Raw genomic sequence first — 20,193 nt, 5'->3', positions numbered from 1 at the left:
ACTGAATGGCAAAAACAGTTTTATATCTCATATTATCACTTAGAACACTGAAGAAAACAGTTTTCTGTCTGTGCATGTCCTGATGCAAATCAGGAGGGGACTGAATATCCAATATCTATTGTTGTTGTTCACTGACATCATGGGCTGTTTAGTTGTGTAAAGGTAGAGAAGTGTCCAAGTGAGATTCATCAAATTCTTGAAAAACTCTCAGTCATTTCTTCAGTTGCTTGTGACTTTCAGACAAAGCTTTCGCACCGTGCCTCCAAAAAGGAAAAGTTCAGGAAGCATCACATGACTATTCACTCAAAGAGAAAGCAAGCATTTAAAGAAACAGCAGAGAAAATGCGACAATATGGAAAACTGGAGGCTTTTAAATATAATCTAAAATGAAATACTTCATTCTAAGTAGAGAACACTCATTTTTTAAGTTTTGAATAAATGGAGATTGTTTTATTGGTGAGTTTTTAAAGAGTGGCTCAAGTCTTCATTGCAAAATCAGTCACACCGAATTGTTATCCTAGATTTTCTAGTAAGAAGCAGAACTGAAAAGCTCACTACTTTCAGCAGCACTAACCCTACATTTCTCTTTCTCTAGTGTGAAGAAAGTAAAGGAAACTTTACCAGAACTGGGCACAGAGGTTGTAGTGCACACAGAGCTCGTCTATAGATTTTCAGTTCAAAAATATGATCTGTCAGACATGCGTGTTTTTGCTGCAAGCTATTACTCTTTCATGGCCCCTTTTTGGGGAGAAGGTTCCTCACCAATTATTTTCAGACAGATGCAGGGATGCAGAATGACTAGAAGCATCAGTTTTTTTTCCAGGTGATGCCTAAGGTAAGGAGAGAATGGCCAGAGGCTATGGCAGCCCTCATGGGACACAGGGGGCCTATAAACTGTGAAACTGACATCTCTCATCTATTACTTTTGCTAAGTAAACCTTTAAAAACCTTGACAGTCCTCTACATGCTTTCCCCAACCTGTATATATTTAGCATGTTATGAATTTGAAGTCATTTTTGAAGTATCGACTTTGTATAATCTGGTGAATAATCACTGATCCAAGGGTGAATAAAAATGCTCCATCTCAGATTGCCTCCTCATCTGCAACCATTCATATTTCTTTTAACACACCTTATGTTACTTTTATGTGCTACAACTTTCTAAAATCAATACAGGCTACACTTTCAGGATGAAATATGTTTTATCGCATCAAATACACTTCCTTCACTGGCAAGTTTTTACCCACGTCTATCAAAACCAGGCCAGAAGGAGCTGGTTAAGGAGTTCAAGTGAATTTTTTCATAAGGTGCCGTTGGCAGCACGTAAAATATAAAACATAACAAAGCCACTCTTATTGTCGCTGTGCAGGCCCCCTTGATGATAAGCCCTCACAAACTGAAAAGCCTTGCAGGGTGCCTCCAGAAATGTTCCTTCAGTCACAGGAAAGTCCCTCAAAGGTCCCCTCGACAAGGCCACCATTTTTGAATTCTGTCACCTTCACTTAGAGACAGACAAAAACAGACTTTTCCCTGTAGCTTCCCCCCTCACAAAAACTGGATATATGCTCATTTTCAGCAAAGTGAGGATACAAATGGATGACTCACGACTTCTGCCTTTGCCTACACAAAACTTAGTAATTATTTTTGACTATGGCTGTCTAATTTCACATCTTTGCATTTCTGCAACATTTAAACACAGATGCTTAAATTGACTTTACTGTATGGCTACTCAGTAAAGCATATGTCAGACTGTTAGCAGTGATGTAAATTAGGGCTGAACGATTTTGGAAAATAATCTAATTGTGATTTTTTTTGGACCAATTTTCCGATTGCGATTTAGCATGCGATTTTTTGGGGGGGAGCATTTATGTTCTGCATTGTTTGCTTAACACAAGCTTTAAGTCATTCCATAGTATGAGTAACCCGACAAAGGACACTGTTAACATTTAAACAAGTCTTTTTTGCACTTCTTCATTGAAAAGAAAAAGGAACACAGTAAAATTTCACTGACCTCCAGTTGTCGGTAAGAGTAATAAACCATACAGAGTAAAGCTTACAAGGGGTATGGCTCTGCCATAGTAGTCATTCTACTGGATGGATCTCTGTAGCTCGCATGGTTTTTGCCAGAAAAAACAGCATTTTGACTTTTTCTAGTTTTGAGAAAGAACATGCACAAGTTACTATATTCCCTCCAGGTCTGTGTACATGAAACGTCTTTAAATTGCAGCATTTGCAATTTGAAAATTGCATTCTGTTACATTGCGATGTCAGGTTTCAAATCAATTAATTGTTCAGCCCTAATGTAAATAGCTTTGTAAGGTAGTGTAAAGAGTGGGTCGAGAGAATTCAAGTGAAAATGATTTTTTTGTTTTGAGGAAACTGCAGTGTAAAGTTAAAGGCTAATAAAAAATATCAAAGTGCCATATGATTGGCAATATTGCCTTTAACTGTTCACTCAACAATCTGCTGGTAATAGAATTAAGTATTGTAGCCACCACATTACACCACTATGTTTGTTCAGTCTCCAAAACCAACACATTTAGCTTTCTTGAAACTAGCCTTGTTGAATTTAAAAGGCAAGGCCATCTACAAAATTATTACAAAACCAAAAATCAAAGACATCCCTCACATCTCTTTTTTAACTGTAAGAAGATTTAGTTCCCACAGGGTGGAACAGGAAGGTATGCCGTCTTCGTCTTTTTTGCTTGATTTTTACAACACTGACACTGTACTGGAGAATTGAGCTTGTTGTTCAATTTGCCTGATGCCACAACATTTTTTTTACAGGTTTCTGTCGATAACTAAACAATTCATTATCAGCGGTTGAACTATGGGGTAAAAAAAACAAAATGCTAAACTACAGAGTTCATTTGTTTAAAAGAAAACCCTTTTTTACATTAAACATCATCATTTTTTAAATTAAATATATACATATGTTATAAGTACAACTAACTGAAGTCAATACAATAGCTATAACTGTGATATTGTGTCACCAGTTTGGATTTTAATTTCTGACACTGGCTCTTGATCATTCTCCAGGAGTCAAATGTAAATGGATTTTATAGTTCAAAGTGATATGAAACATCAAAAAAGGATCAATGTTTTTAAGGTCGTTCTTATATCTAGGACTACAGTTGTCATTAGGGCACCATTAATTATTCAGCACACTCCAGGGTATATACAGAATGTCTTGGGCAGAACTGAAGCACAAAAAACAGGACAATATCATTCCCAAGAAGCCATAATGAAGGACTTCATATCACTGCCAGCTGATCTAGTTTGGACAACCATTAATTACTGTTCAGAATCCAGTTGTCCTGTTTGTCTATGTAAATCTGCTGTTCTGTTTGTTTTGGTTGTACTTTCAGGTCCAAGTGATGGTAATCCAGATGGAGGTAAATATAAATCATCAAGTCAAATTGACCTCCGGTGCTCAAGAGACTATGTCTGATCAATATCACCGCTCAGGGTGCCTCTAGAAACACCTCGAGGGTCTACTAGACATCATCTATGATAAAACTGCAGCTCGCTGAGGAAGGACGCGCGTTAGGAGAAGACTATTCACAAAGTTTATCTGGCCTCTGTGGCTGCAGCGCAAGAAGCATTCCAGTTACACCGGGAACTGAGCTGCATCAAATCCATTTTTTCCGCATTTACATCTACATCCCCTCATTCAAGCTCAAGGTTATAGAGATTTTATAGATATTCAGATGTAGCAGATATCAGACTCTTGTATTGATTATAAACTGCAAAAAAGGTAAAAGGTAATGTGCCAAAACAGTATAATCGCAAACTAGGATGACTATTGTTTATTGGCAGTGTCTAAGCTCTGGATGAGTCCACTAGTATGCTGTTCAATAAAGTGTATGAAAAGTGTACAACGTTGAAAAGCACCAGATAAAATAAATGATGTCTGTCTTACCACATAGAGAATAGTGATAAAACAAGGGAAAATAAAGGAATAGGTCAATGCACAGTTGTACATCACCATGATTTCACTTACAGTTGAACGTGAGACAGCTGCGGGCCTGACAAAATATTTCCAGAACATTATTTCAACAAACTAGGACACAATATATATGGTTCATAGTCCCACAGCCTTCGACTCCTCTTGGAGAGTGCAAAAATAAGACTTACTTTCAATGTGAAACAGCTTTTTAACTGGTTTTAAATTCCTACACCAATTTGTATTTGAATGTAATCATTAAACTTTGTAAGTGCACTTTGCATAGCAGCAGATGTAAAACTTCAGCCAGAGAAGACTGTGTTTAAATAATGTTATTCAACCTGGCTAGGCTAGGGAAAAAAAACAAAAACACAACACTAGAAGCACCACTACCCTGGAAACTGTTCATTAAGGGGTTAAGTGATTTGGGCAGATAATTACATCACAAGTCATTTAATCTGTGGATCTAGTAATAACAGGATTAAATTATGACACCACAAGAGTCTAGGGAAAGCCACAGAGGGGACACTCCAGAGGTGGTGGGTCTAAGCACACAGGGGATGTTGGTATTAATCCCTGGTGTGAAGCTCTGTAGATTTAGAATAATATTCTTGATTAAGGAGAAAAAAAGTCAGAGCTTGAACTAATTAGCTCATGCAAAAATGCCTACAGATACAGAAATTCACAGCAAGATGAAAAGACTCCTCCTGACTCAGCATAATACCTAAAAAGTATGATTTTGATGCATTGACTTAGCAGAGTCTGCCTTAAACAAAATCATGTGTGTACAAGTGGTGTCTAAATGTTGACAATTTTTTTGCAAGTCACTAGCAACTCCTCCAATTGCACCAAGTTTGTTTAACTCCATCAATATTTAGCTTCTCCACCACCTTACGTCTTTGGCAGATAAAAGAAAGTGGAGGCTAGTGTACAAGGAGACACCACCTCTCCCAGTGATGCTAATTATCCCTGTTTGCTATCTCTGTAGCTTGCAGGCTTTCTGATTGGATTTACTTCACCAGATAAATAAATGATTTTTATAAAAATGTAATGCCACCTCTCTGACCTTTTTTTTTTTACACACACAAGCTATGTTAGTGAAGGTATAGTGAAGCAAAAAGTAAATAAATTCCACTCATTTGTTCTAAATTGTGTACTCCAACTCTTGAACCATCCCTGATTTCACAGTTGCTGCTTGGACTGACGTGATATTAAGAATATATGTGAGGAAAAAACAAAGAGCCTTTAGAATTTAAAAAATAAGCTGTAAAAATAACCTGATTTCATTTTTCATCATTACCCCAACAGTGTGGATCTTATGGCATATGACCCATCCTTTTTTGGTATACATTTTATATACGTTTTGGCCTTGTGAATCCAAGGCAAAAAAATAAAATATACATTTATAGAAAGCCAACATGCCAAATGATTTTCCTAATATGACATGTTAAACTGTATTTCTTCATGTCTGTAAACAAAGTTTAACTTGGAAAGTGTTGGTACTCACATGTAGGAGCAGAAACACAGGTAGCTGAGATGTTGCAGAAAACATCTGTCCTTCTTAAGGTCCAAGAAGAGCTCTTACAACCTTTATCTGTGAAACACAAACATCCGTTTCCTGAGTCACATTAACATGTCTTTTTTTTTTTTTTTTTTTTTGGCAGATTATGCCTTGAAACAATGTTTGAGTGACCCCATGTTACTTTGCTAAATTCTGGCTTCAAATGAATGAGGCAAACTTAAATAAAAGTATGTATCATTGAACTGTCCATAAAAGAAAGAGCAGTGAAAGGCAGTAACTGAGTTTGGTCAGCACACTCATTTTATAGTAACCTTGCCATGGTTTTAAAAATCATTTTGTCCAATTGCTAAATGTTTTTTTTTAGATTAGATTAGATTAAATTAGATTATTAGATGATCAAAATGGTATCATAAATAAAACAATCAATCCAAAGCTTTGTTACTTTTTGGCTTCCAATATGCTTCCAACTTGTTAAAACTTGGGCAAAAAATAATCTTAACAATCTCCATTCATAGTAGCGATATAGTTCAATCATTAACTAATACAATTGAGGAAAAAATATGATGTGTGACACTGCCAGCTGCCTAAATTCACACATAAGGACCAAAACTCAACCCTACTTAATGACCCAAATCGATACATTTCAGGCAGGTAAACCGCAAAATAAATGCCTAAAATGACCCACTTTGTGTTGGTAACCTTGTATGCCTCTTAACAAGCACCAAACAAATTAAATATAAGCTGACAACATAAACAACACACTACTAGAAGAACTGAATTAGTAATTGTTAACAATATTACTGCGCACACTTGGTTTAATGCGTGCCAGGACTGGGAAATGAATGAAAGTGGGCCTAGTCAGTTACCTTGTTTAAGACTTAAGTAACTTCAAACGTGTATTTACCTCTTCTACGCGGTTTAAGTGAGTCCTGACTGGGTGTCATTGAATATTCCGTGTTCCTGGTTGCTTGCAGCAAAGTGACAAAATGTTCCCCAATGAGGTTTATGTTTTACTGTATGGAAATCAATTTCCTACCATGAGATTAGCTGTAGTGACCGCCATTTTTTAGTCCACGTTATTTTGGGGAATATCCGGGAATTTTTTCAAATCAACTTTATTGCAACCAATCAGTGACGTTTTCTTCTCCTCCGCCTCCTCCTCTTTCTTCTTCTTCGTTTTTTAATTTAACGGCGGAAATCATTAGGAGAAGGTAAATTTATAAACAATCACTGTCCTATATGCCTTAGGTTAAAGAGAAATAAACTGCAAAGTAAGTAAGAAATAAGCTTAGTTTCAATTTGTGGAACCTGCTATTTGTCCAATGTAAGCTGGGCTGCGTTACACCTGCGCAATTTTGGTTGCTCTACATTGGCTTGCAACTTGTGGATTGGTCATTGGGTGATTCCGTCATGTCGAGTCTGTATGAAGAGTGTAAAAGTAAAAGAGTGTAAAACTTCTCAACTGTCGGCTGATGGGTGACCCAAGACGTGGTCTCCAAACAGATTTTCTACAGCCAGTGCTCACTGGACGACACCGAATGGGAGTCAGAATACTCCAGAAACCCAGCTCCAGTCCCAGCTAATCATAAAGGGGCTTAATCTGTTTGAAAGAGAAGATGAAAGGTAATAGTCTTCTTCTTTGATTGTGACAACCGTTTCTGTCTTCTTGTTTTCATCTACCTCTAATGAAAAAGCGTTCAAGTTTGTAAGTATGGTTTTTATGTATGAAGGTGGGAAAAGAACTTATCACAGTATGTCGTTTTATGGATGTTCAGAGTAACTTTTTGACATTTTTCAAGGCTTTTAAGACTCCGATTGGGCCTGTGTTGATGCAAATTCTTTTTCCCAGCCAACTGATTTCAATAAAACCAGCCTCAGATATTAATGGTACCAATAAAAACATTACAGAAATATTAAACAGAAACAGCCAAACATTTGTTGAAATAATGTTTTAATTTCCACTCACCTTATTAATACGCTAATAAAACACAAAACAATACCGGAATAATTGCCTCGGCTCTAACATTCCTTTGCTCGTGAGGATAATTAACTGAAAAGTGTAAAACCAATTAAAACGATTACTGTGACAGTATTAAAACCATATTCAAGTGAAAAAAATGCACATAAATAAAATATCATTAAACATCAAACTCCAGTAGTATTAAAATACTTAAGCTGAATTTATTTTTTCATGATAAGCAAATTGAAATATACTTCTACTTAATTCAGTGCTTTTGCTTTTCTTCCTTCAAGACATTTGTCTGGACTAAATATCATACAACAGTTTTTTTGTTTTTTTTTTACAAATAAATAATGGTTTTATTACAACCAGTAGCATCTTAACAGTTCTGTTGCTTTGCTGTAAGACAGCAGGTGTTTTGAAATAGGGTTTAGTCAAAAGAGTGTGACCTAACGCGCTGTCAGACGGGATGGTCAATCAGCACTAGGTTTTGGCAAAGATGGGAGGACTTGCCTGGGTTTGTGCTGCCTGACTTGTCCACAGGACAGCCCCCAGAAGCCAGCTTTTTTCTGCTTTGCCTGTCTGTCTGTCACTCTCTTTCTCTCCAGCTCAGAGGCTCACTTTATTGTCTCTGTCAGTTGTTAGCCGGTGGTTTGCCTCCACTCACTGTCACCCCTCTGTCAGGCCCTGACCGATAAAGCTAGCACCAGCGCCAGTCTCCCTTCTTCTCCTCCGTTGGCTGTTCCTGGACTCCATTCCACCACTAATTAGCTCTTCAGAGATTTCTCTTCATGGAAGCAGGGGGTTGTGGAGTGGGGTTGGTGGGGGTGTTAGGGGGGCTTGAAGGGCGGGGTGGGGTAAGGAGAGGGGAGGCAGGAGGACATATGTGAAGAAGTGGGCGATATTAGATAGATAGATAGATAGATAGATAGATAGATAGATAGATAGATAGATAGATAGATAGATAGATAGATAGATAGATAGATGGTGGACGGACTGAAAAATGTCTTCAGGCTTTGGTCAAATAGCCAGTGAGGTGCGGCTCTGTCTGACTAATGTCCCGCCTCCACCTCGGCCAACATGACCACTGCAGGTCTTCAGGTGATTAACATGTTGGCAGGGGCTCCGACATGAAAAGACCCCTGTTTCTTTGTCTTCTGGTGTGTAAATATTGTGCTAGCAGAATATGAAAGTAGTGCAACTATAAGGTACAAAAACATAGGGAAAAAAGATCAAGAGTGGGTCTCACATCAAGGAGGACCCCGAGGATGTCTTTGTTGTCAACTTCAGAAGGGGGAAGAGAGGAGCAGAGGAGGAAACTGGCAGAAGGGGGAAAGATGCCAGAGAGAGCTCAAAGGATTCGGTCTGGGCAAGGTGATCGGTATTCCTCGGCAGTCTGCCTTCTGGCTCAGATCAGTGGGAGTAAGCTGGCAGCCAAGCCAGAGGGCATAACAGCACAAACACACCTTCAGCACTACACTGCTAGAGGCTTGGCTTCACAATCTGGAGGGGCGGGAGTTGGAGGGAGACACAGAGGGAAGAGCAGGGAGAAAATAAATACACTGTAATTACCTTCAAATCATCAACCTCTGACATCCATTGTAAATATGTGGATGTGAGTGTGTGGGGGAAAAAGCCATAACCCCTCACTGACTGTGTGCCAGAATAACATTTCATCAGATGATAATCAGCCCTGGGTTTTGTGTGTCGAAGGTACTGAGAGGGCCAGTCAGGCCGACTCATCCTGAGACCAGCGGTGTCGTTTTTACTCTCACTCTTCCTCTTCTCTCTTGGACAGAATCCATAATCCCACAACCTGTGATGAGCAGAGAGAGCGCCCTCCTCTTCCTCTTCAAGGACTTCCCACTGCCATGCTGGGACCTGAGCCTGACACACACCTCGCATTCGACACCTACATGGCCCTCGCTGATGTTCTGTTACAGCTCCGACTAAAGGTCTAACCAGGTACCTGATGGGTGGGCAGATCCTGGCAGGGAACTCCAAATGGAGAGCTCACACACACACACAAAGTGTTGTGACAGGTAGCAGATGTCCTGGCAAAGGCCAACTGTCTCCCTGGACAACCATGGATGACATGCATGCACACACGAGCTCGCGCATGCACGCACACATACGCAGCGTTTTGCTGAGATGTGACTTCTGTGCTGTAAGTGTTCAAAACACCTGTAGTCTGACACACAGAAAGTGAAATGTCCATTTGCTATCACGCTAATGCTTTGCTACCCACATTTAGCATATAATAAAGTAAAATAAATATTTTATTGAAAGTTTGAGCTTTCTGTAGAATTTTGAAACAATATTTTACACAAAGTCGGTTCTGATTTTTTGTTTCTTGACATCTTCAACAATTTCAGGACAAAGACAAGATAACAGGACTTTGTCTTAGCAATTCAAAGATTATGCAATCATCTTGACATAGAAGTCAGATTAATAAAATTATTCTTAAACTGCAGCAGTAATACTTTTATAAGTTTTATAAGTTTTAAAAGTATAACGTATATGCTTTAACTCTCAATCTCTAAGTTTCTTCACAAATGCCGTCTTTCCTGCTATTTCAGGTTAATGCATAGCTGTAAGATATGTAATCCAACATAGCCTAAAATATAGCTTTTTTCACTTGTGCTACAATTTTTTTTTCACAAATTAAAAAAAAACTTGGCTCAAGTCAATGTTTAATTTACAACTTCTTCCAAATGTCTTTCACATTTTATTCTGAATATGTTTTCATATCCATAAAAAGTTAGACCTTGAGCTGATGTGCAGGGAAACTAACTTGAAACACAAATTCATTTTTGATGTGTTAAATCCAATACATCCCTAATGATAAATCATCTTCATTATTATTCTACATCCCAGATAATGTAGTGTAGTAATTGATCAATATGATGCTTTATTGAACTTTGAGTCATGTCTGTGGAGATTTTCAAGAACATCACTTCTCAAGGCTGCAGTGGAGTAAAAAGTATATCTAATGTTGTTTCAAATAGCAATTCTGCTCAAGTTCTTCTTCCTCATGAACGGATCATAACCGTGTACTCTCCGTCAGATGGAAAAGAAAAAAGTCCTCGCTGTATTAAGCTTTAAAGTGGAATCCTAATGTGTGTTTTTCCTCTCCAGAACAAGCGTTATATTTCCTACTGCACAAGGTCAACACGCTCACACGGCCAGAGATAGAATTAAATAAATAACTGCAAGAAACAATTAGCAATGCATCAATAGTCAGATCAATAGTGATGTTGGTAATTATCACTTTTGGGATAGGGGAGATGCTCTTTCCTTATTGATGCTCTCTAATTCACGGGGATAACCTCAGGGCCTGAAGAATAAATCAAAACACATCAAGGTAAACCACATTCCCAGCTCCTTTATGACAGATGTGAATAAATATTACCCCCATAATTTTAAATATTAAAACACCAAACCTAGTCTGCTCCAACACAGTTTTGTGGTCATCTGGCTAGATCTTTATATTTCAAAAGAGGAGTGCTGATTTTGACCCATTAAAGGTAGAAAGAGCATTTCAAAATGCATATTGTTTATTAAACAATCTTTTTCAACCCTCTGACACATGCATTATGACAGTCTACGTCAATTTTTTCCCTAAGTGTTTTTCTACTTCTTATATGTAATTATATTTACTCATATTTGACCAAAAAAAATCAAAAATAATGAAATAATACTATTACGTAGATGGTACTCTATATCATTATACTTTTATTTACCTTTAGGGTTCTTAGATATAGATAGAAGGATTGATAGATTGATCATCTTGTCTTTAGAGAAAATTTACTTGCAGTTACAAGAACTGACCACTGAGTGAACCTCAAAGGAGTGGAGCAGTAGAGAGCACTCTAGAGGGTGGTACGCATTTTTACTGTAGAAACCACTGCATTTAGGAGAAAATTACTTTCAAATACCTGTCCACTGCAGTGACCACTATGCATCAGAGGGTTAAAATAATGCATTCTGGATGCATGGTGCAGATATGTTGTAGTTTTTATTATATTTAGTAATAAATATTCTGACAACTGACTACCTTGCCATACAAAAAATTCTTTTCTTTTATGACTTCTTTTGTTTTGCAAGAATCTTTATTTTCAAATATCAAATGTCATATCTCTTTTTAGGCATACGTTTGTATGCATTTTAATTAGGGATGCTCAATATTATCGGCATGTTATCGAAGATACTGGCTTAAAATAACATGGAATATCAGCCAGTACACCAAATTCTGCCGATATAATTCACCAACAACATAATGGGCTGAAGCTGCAGATATTTTTGCACTTTTTGTGACTTTTGTTTGCACAGTGCAAATTGAGAAGTCCTGTATTTGGTTCCTGTTAATGATAAACTTGAATTTATCAGCAGTCTGCAAGGTACATGTAGCTGACTGCTTTAAGCACATTTATCATTTACCAAAGTAAACCATTTTATTCAATTTGGGTCTAATTGTTGTAAGGTTGCACTTCTCATATGTTCCTGTAAACACAAGTTATGTTTACTGACTGTCAATTTTGAAATTTGCCCTGGTTGTGAGTAATGTTTCTCAGGAAAAGCATAATTTAGCTGTCAAGTATGATTTGTCTGTTGGATTTTTTTGTTTGAAAGCAATTGTCATAAGTAAATATACAGTTTCAAGTATATATTACTCTTATTTTGCAAAAAAAATGAACATTATATTTAAAAAAATGATGAGAATGCTCGATGATACAATTTTGGTTATTGGCAAAATATTCAATAGTTTGCATCCCTAATTTTAATCCATGTTTAGTTGGTGATTTTGTTATATTTTCTTTCTTCTGCTCAGATATCACTCATAATGACATTTGGCACTTGATTTAATTTCTGGCAGCTTATTAGAGGCCTAAGAAGCCAGTGAATGCTACATCTGCTGTGACAAGGTCAGTTTATTTGAGTCAATTAGAGTCCATCACATTTACCCCTATTATCACCTAAAAACAACCCCTCTTTCTATTTTTCTTGAGCGTTAAGTACTATGACCCAATATGCATTCTGCATGTAACTTGCGCAGCTTATTTCTGATGTGTTTCATAGAGTAGAGCTGCAATAAATTTAATAAAAGCTGGAGGCCCCCATAAAGGACTGAGAAATCTGGATATTTTTAAACTGTCCATTAGAAAGGGGTCAAATATCAAAAGAGAAATTTTATTACATTATTTTTACAGGATTATTTCAGAACATGACACCATTTTTTCTCCACTGGTGGATTACAAAACAGATGAAAAATGTGGCATCTGTTTGGTACAGTGATATATATTAAAATGATTTATTATCTGCTTGGTTGAGAAAATGACCAACAAAATTCACAATATTCAACTGGCCTCTCCTTGTATCAGCAAACACAAAGAAAAGCAGCTGATTCTACTTTGAGAAGCAGAAACCTGAAGATACTTTGCACTCTTTACTTTTGTCATTTCTTAAAGTATTTGCCAAGTAATGTCCAGTCACTATATACACCAAGGTGAAAAATTATCGACTCATTTGAGCCTTTTTAATAGTTTCTACATTATTGTTTCATCATAGAATACCATCCAGTTTTATAAATACTTATTCAGTACGCATATTAAGTAAACCACCCCCTTAAAAAAAATTAACTATCAAAAAGTTTTTAAAGGAATGGATATTGGTTTGGCCGCCTGAGAATCTGATTCCTCTTCACTCCACACTGTCTCTGTTGATGTGCGTTGTTCTCCATAGAGCACACTCTCCCTCTCTTCATGTCTCCCGTGTTTCTCCAAAACACTCAGCTACAATCCCTGACCGCCAGCTCTCCCACGAGAAACCTTGCTACCATTTATTTCCAGTTTAACCAGAATGACTCGGCTCAGGTTTTCAGCTTTAGGCCTAATTCTAGTTTTGTCCTAGCTTACCTCTGAGCTCTCAGAAGAACCAGACTCTCTCCAGACTCACAGGAGAACTCTGTGAGCGTGTGCACCATCTGAGCCTGGGCCCCTCAGGCCCCTGCTGTATCAATAATGCAGACATGACCACACTGATTGGAGGAGACAACTGGTTTTTACAAGGAGCGAACCCAAAAGAGAGCTCTGTCTCTGCGCACAAGTTTGCTCTTGCCGGTGATTTAGATGTACACCTGCTGGAATGATTGCGTGGTCTTGTGCAAGAGCTTTCCCAACATGGAGGTGCTGTTTCTCATATGGCCAAAGGCATGCATGAGCACATGCACGGACACGCATGCACACACACATATGAGTACATGCACACACTCAGTCACCCAGGTGAGGGAGGGCACGCTGCTTTGTTGATGGATCCATTGATTTTTGAAGGCCTCACTCCTTCTTCCTCTTTTTTTCTTTGATTATTAATTCACAGAAGCAAAAGAGAGCTGCCCGGTGCTTTCAAATCTTAACCGCTCACTGGAGGACCATCTGACGAAAAGAAGTGCCCTACAGTCCAGAGATGTTAGTGTTTGATAAGTGCAATTAATAAAAAAAGTACAAACAGTTCACTATAAAAACCTCAATAATGGAACAGAGGATACGACTAAGGATAAAGTTTTAGTAAAATTCCATCTGTTGGATATATCGTCTGTAGAATTACTTCCTTAACAGTTTAAAAATTTCCCAATTACTTTGGTCCAGAATGATGATGAAATCAAAGTGTAAGTGCTGGGTTGTTGCTAAAGGGTAATACCAAGTGAGGGGTGTGGGGAAATAACTAAGCTGGCCAACTGGGCTCAAAAGAATTAGATTTTCTCTGACTGAAGGGATTTTTTAAATTTTAAATTATGTTTATGTAAAAAAAAAAATACAATAAAGTGTTGTATTTCTGGAATTTGTTGGGGAAAAAATGTATGGAACTAATGCAGCTCAAGAAAAATTCAAGAGTTTTAAAATAATTATTCCTTCTTTCAATCTTTGAATAATGAGGCCTCCAGTTTGCCATTTCTAAATGTATTCACTAGGGGGAGCAAAAAGTATGCTCTTAAGTCCTCCCACACTAAGCAGAAAAGTGGACTCTTGTTTCATGCAGACAAAAAAAGAGGACAAATTACAATCCAAACGCAGAGAGAACAGTAGTAAACACACTTTACACCACATTCCTCAGTGTTGCTGTACTTTCTCTTTGACAAATTTTTCCTGTTGAGAGGCTGTGACACTCCAAAAAGTTCATTTTGGATAAAGAACACTCACAAATGGCAGGAGGAAGAGCAGGAGGAGGAGAAGGGAGGGGAGCGGGGTGTTTTTCTCCAAAGCAAACCTTCTGAATGTTTGTGCCTCCCAAAGCCGATCTCGCAGAGGGAGTGTGGTTCAATACTTCATGCAGAGCTCTTTTTGATCACTTGACTTAGCTGTGTTTGTTTGTCCGACGTTGTGATCCTCCTGATTAGTGAAGATGGATTAATGAATCATAAAAAGACATGTTAGAAGTGTCTCCTCTCAGGGACATATCCAGTAATCTGCCGAGAAACTGCTAATGCATTTTTCACTTTTTCTCTGCATAATTAGACGTATTGATGAATATTAACAATTAAGTCTTTCAAACGTCTTATTTTATCTGACGCCAGATAAAGACTGCTGCTCTTTGTGAATTATATCCTGAGATGCTCCTCCATGAAACATCCAAGATTCACCCAAAAGGCTTTGCTCCGCTTGCTCCATGCTCATTGCTCTGGGCTCCCTATGCATCCCTCCACAAGCACCCATCCTTCTACTCATCCTTTCCCCCCCTGCATGATTTTTTCCCCCTTTTTTGCTTGTTTGATATATTTCTTTCCACCCCACCACCACCACCAATGCCGTATTCAAAGACTTATACAATATACATGCTCCATCTGGTCAAACTTGGTGAACTTAAATATACCTGTCAAGTGCAACTTTAGAGTTTCCCTTCGCAACCTCCACTAAGTCTCACCCAATACACCAAGGCTTTAATTAAAATGCAGCCCCAGTTCCAGGATGTGCTGCTTAAATGAGGGGGTTTGTGCTGGCAGACGAGGAGCTGGGGTCTTGCAGTGGGACCCGGCTTGTGGCTTTCATCACTTCCACTCCACAGCTCTGAAGTTCCGGAGAGGCATCTGTCTGACTTGAATTGGAAAAGATGGAGCGATGCACAGTGAGAGAAATTTAGACAGAGGAGAAATTGAAGAAGAGGAGAGAAGGGGAGGGAGGAAGGGGTAGGGGGATCATATGGGGAAGCTGGTACCCTGCTTTTGTTCTGACTGTGCACTGAGGGAGAGTGAAATGTTAAAGGTAGACTTTTTTTTCTGCGCACTTCTTTCAATCAGCATAGAAGTCAATTTGGTGAGATTAGTTTACATTTTTGTTTTTCCTCTCAATAAAAAAAATACGTCAAATGATTTTGATTAACAAAAAATATATATATATATATTTCATTGTTTGTGTGCCTCAAAAAAGACACCACTAAAATTATCTGAATGTTTTCTCTAAACACAATGATCAACATTTGTTTTCCATTTGTATTTATGCACTTCTGCAAACATCAAACTGGATGGTGACATTAATTTTGAGTCTCTCTAACAAACATGCAGAACTTCAGAGTTGTATTAGAGATGTTTTAAAAGACAATTAACAAAATTATAAAATGTCAGTTAATCTGCAAAGCATCTTTCTTTTATAGTGTTTTTCTCAGCGTAGGAGACTTTCTATAAAGATTGGCGTCTACTGTTTAATTCCCTGAAAATGAAGCAACTATGCCACCTAGTGGTAATTTCTTTACACTACAGTGCACATTTTTGATATTGTAAAACTGAGCTCTCTTTAACACTTTAAGATATAAGGTATCTTGCAAAACCAGACAGGCCTTGCAGGAAATCTTTTTACCAGACAACATATTTTACCTCTTCCAAAAGGACATGATCAAGAAAAATCAGTCAGTCTGAGCCAAAGCAAAGAAAGAAACCTTCACATTCACAAGTCATAGCCCTTTACAAGGATATGGTGTTTTTACCTGGTGAAATAAAACAAGGAAACAAAGTCAGAAAGAAAAAAAGATTTGACTTTGATAGCCTTTTCAACACTTAGTTACAAAGTGCTTCACAATGACAGACTTTTCTTCCCTCATTAGCAGGTTTTTTTACTTTTTACAAGCAACTCAGACATCATTACTGTCTTATAATATCTTGAAATTAGACATTTTCTGGGACTTGTTAAGTGAATTTGGCTCATATTAAAAGGCCTGTGAGGACTATGTAGAAAAGCTGGTGTTTTTAACGGATAATGACTCAGTTTCTCATGAGCGCTATCACATACTGTCCTGAGGATGTGATTCTTGCCAAGTCATGCGTTTGTTTTGAAGCAAATGAATAGAGTTCAAATCTTCTTTGTAACACTGTTTTTCTCTGTTCAACACAATTTTTAACTGGATACAACACGACAAAGTAAAGTATTTATTGGTATTACTGGTATGGTCCAGTATGTTTTTTTAAGGCCAATACCAATACTGATTATTAGTAGTCAAGGAGGCTGATAACTGATATTTAGCGCCTATATAATTATCTGCAGTAAAGGTGGAAATGTTGGCATCAAAACTTTGAATGATACAAACTCCAACCCTTTACTTTGTTTATATGGGTTTAATCAAATGTTTATTAAACAGCTCCCAGGCTTGGCAGCATGTCCTACTGAGTTAAATGAAAACTTAAAAAACTTGGACTGGTATGTTTATTACTTCTTCAGGGAAGTCTGCTGCCTAAACTTTCAGAAAGAAATTTTTTGCTAAAAATAAGACAAACATGCTTTGATTTCAGTTTTTGTAGTGGAAAAAAAAAACAAAACAGAAGAATGCAATAATCACACGAGATCCATGAAAAGAGAGTACTGCTGTAATTTCTTATTGTAATAAGTGATCTTGCAAAAGTGTTCTATCTAGATATATGCCTGATCATAAACCACACTCTAAAATAAGATTATATTATATTATATTATTATAGCCCCAATGTTACATATTACCATTGATTTACAGCATGTCTAAATCTCTGACATCACCACACCAGCTGACAAAGTTTAGAGGTGAGAAGATAGATCTGTGTTTTCTCTGCTTGAAAACAATTTCTGGGATTAATTTTGTAGTGATGGTGAACACTGGAGTCTAACTGTCAGACAGACAAATGACAGAAGAGCAGAAGAAAGCGAAACAGGAGAGTGACAGTGCACAAGCTATAAGGCTAAGGCATGACCTAAAGGCCAAAACAGGGACTAAACTGTTTGTGACAATGTTCATTCCAACCCACATGCAGCAGTTATTCTGCAGAGGTCTGTTTAAACTTGAAGATCTATCAATAAAATGAAGAGCTGGATTACATTAGCTCTGCTTGGTAGATGACTGGCAGGACAAAACCAGGATTTACAAACGTTACACATTACAGACATGTCTTAGAGCACCGGGCTGTCAGCTGCGCTAAATATAAACTGCTACTAAACTACTACTTAACCCTACGTAACTGTACTGATGTAAACCTTACCTCAGTGTGTTGTATCTGGTAAAAAGTAGTCTTGAATTCCAAAACAAACACACACCTCGCTCAGTCATTTCGACAGTGTGTGTGAGACTCCAGGCCAGAAGGTGGTGAGGCAGTCAATTAAAACAGATCCGCATAGTATCTTTAACAAAACGCACAACGTTCATAGAAAGTTTACATTACACATGCAGAAGAGCAGACATGATAAGCAATCATACATCTGTTTAGACCCATGCATCCCATCCTGGGGCTCACCCAGTGGCTGCTAGAACAAACAAACAAACAAATCCTATCCTTCACTGTATTCCTTTTAACTTGTTAGTCTCACAGCCCGCAAGTTAAATGGGAAATATTTCTTAAATGTATTAAAAAGCGGTTTTAAGCGGTCATAAAATTTACATTTACTCAAACAAGGGTAGAGTTTGGATGATACGTCAAAGCAGAGTCAGAAGCCAAGGACATGCAGAGCAGGAGGTTAAGAAGAATGCATTTTTTGCAGGAATTTTGAGAATTGTTTCAACTTAATACGACTTCAGTTTATTTGTTCATGAAAAAAAGTCCTCGTATATTTAAGAAATCAAAAGCCCCTGAACATCCCTCAGAGTTTGAAGACTCCAGGCTGGGAGCCAAAGCCCACTGAACCCTGAGGAAGGGTTACAAACTTCTCACGCATGTCCCAAAAGCTGTTCCACGAATGGGCTTTTAACTGAAAGTCTGTGCTCTAGTGATATCTTGCCAATAACAGTTCACAACACACAGTCATTTCAGAAAGCTCTCCAGTCTGATTACTGAGGATTACTGAGAGTATGGTTACACAACAGTAAAGCCAACACCTAAATAAACATGATGATGGATATTATTCTAAATACACTTCATACATTTTTGTCTGCTAACACACAGACAGCTGGGAGATATGTAGGGCTGTATTATGATAACTGTTGCCTCTATAGTGTCATTACATGTCAGCTGTTCATCTTGAATGAGAGGCATCAAAGGAGAAGTTCACATTTGAGTGCAGTGTGGATATGTGGAGGTGGTCAGTGTCATTATATAATCAGTCCCACTGCTACTGCTATTTTATTTTTATTAACTCAGGAATTTGGTTGCTTCTTCGCTGAACAAATGCACACACATACATGTGCCCAGCTGCTATATAGTACGGCTTTATCTCAGTGTATCATATAACACAAAGTGTTCCCTCTCATCACAGGGGGCTTGGCAGCAGAAGGAAATTTGTCTCAGTTTGCATAGTTCACTCTCAAGTGAATTTTCCATTTTATCTTGGAGCCTTTTTGGTGTATTTTTATTTTCATAGATGGAGAGATAAGCACTCCATGTGGTGAATCATATTAAAATTATATTTTGTCCCAGACAAAGCAAGCAAGTATCCACCCTGAAGAGCCAACACTGCATACACTCTCCAGTAAACCTCTGTAAAATGGGAAATAAACAGTTATGACTATATTAAACACTTGCAGAGCCGTAGATGATCAAAATGGAAAAACCTCTACAGAGCCAGGCTGACTTACAGCAGTCAATTTCTCAAAAATATTTAGTAAATCTGCACAGAAAGCAAATATAGCCCTGTTTGGGGAGAAGATTGTTGTATATTTGTATTTGCATAAAGTCAGAGCTCTGTTTAGCATTCCCTTTGCATTCTTTATGTTTTTTTTTTCTAATCCCCATCTTTTGTTTATGTTTTTTTCCCCAAAGTCAGTCCAGCCAATGGTGTTTCCGTTTCAGCCTTGAAGCCTTTACCAATTAAGTTCTACCATATGTAGGGTAGAGGGCACCACTGAAGCTGTCACATGTTTGTGATTATGTACTGCTCAAGCAATCACAAAGGCATCAAGGCATTAGGATCACTTTGATTACAGTGTTGTGAACCAGGATGAAAGGGCTAAATTATGGCAAAAGCAGAAATTTTATGCTGAGTAAATGACTGAAAATTTCTTATCTGTATAACAGATTAACATTGAATGTGCTCTCCAGAGATTCACTCTCATTTTCCGGGTAGATTAGCAAGCTCATGCGTGTTATGGATAGATGAGATTAGTGAAAGACTTTTTGTCTGGACAGAACACTTGCTTATCAGCGTCTGCACTCTTCAACCTGTGGCAGTCACACCGTGACAGTGTGTTTTCATTTTTATAAGCTCAGCCGCTCACCTCATGTGAATTAATCATAACAGTCAAGACAGTTCTTCTGTTTCTTGTCCGACTTGTTTGCGTACATTCTTTCAGTCACGCCTGTGCTGCTGAGTTTGTTTGCTTTCAAGAGTAA

General features: G+C 37.9%; 1 long non-coding RNA gene across 2 annotated transcripts in view; it reads right to left on the bottom strand.

Moving 5' to 3' along the window:
• The window catches only part of LOC141811346 (uncharacterized), a 210,593-nt gene extending 204,054 nt beyond the window's left edge, over positions 1 to 6,539 (bottom strand). For both annotated transcript variants that reach the window (XR_012600168.1, XR_012600170.1), the window contains exons 1-2: positions 6,372 to 6,539; positions 5,453 to 5,539 (exon numbers count right to left, since the gene is read on the bottom strand). This is a non-coding gene — a long non-coding RNA (uncharacterized LOC141811346). The remainder of the gene's footprint in view (positions 1 to 5,452; positions 5,540 to 6,371) is intronic.
• Between the last annotated feature and the right edge of the window lie 13,654 nt (positions 6,540 to 20,193).

This window comes from Halichoeres trimaculatus, unplaced genomic scaffold, assembly GCF_033239565.1.
Source record: "Halichoeres trimaculatus isolate MK-OKI-2021-1 unplaced genomic scaffold, fHalTri1.1 fHalTri1_scaffold_2, whole genome shotgun sequence".
Lineage (NCBI taxonomy): Eukaryota > Metazoa > Chordata > Actinopteri > Labriformes > Labridae > Halichoeres > Halichoeres trimaculatus.
This window is presented reverse-complemented; position numbering and strand designations above follow the sequence as displayed.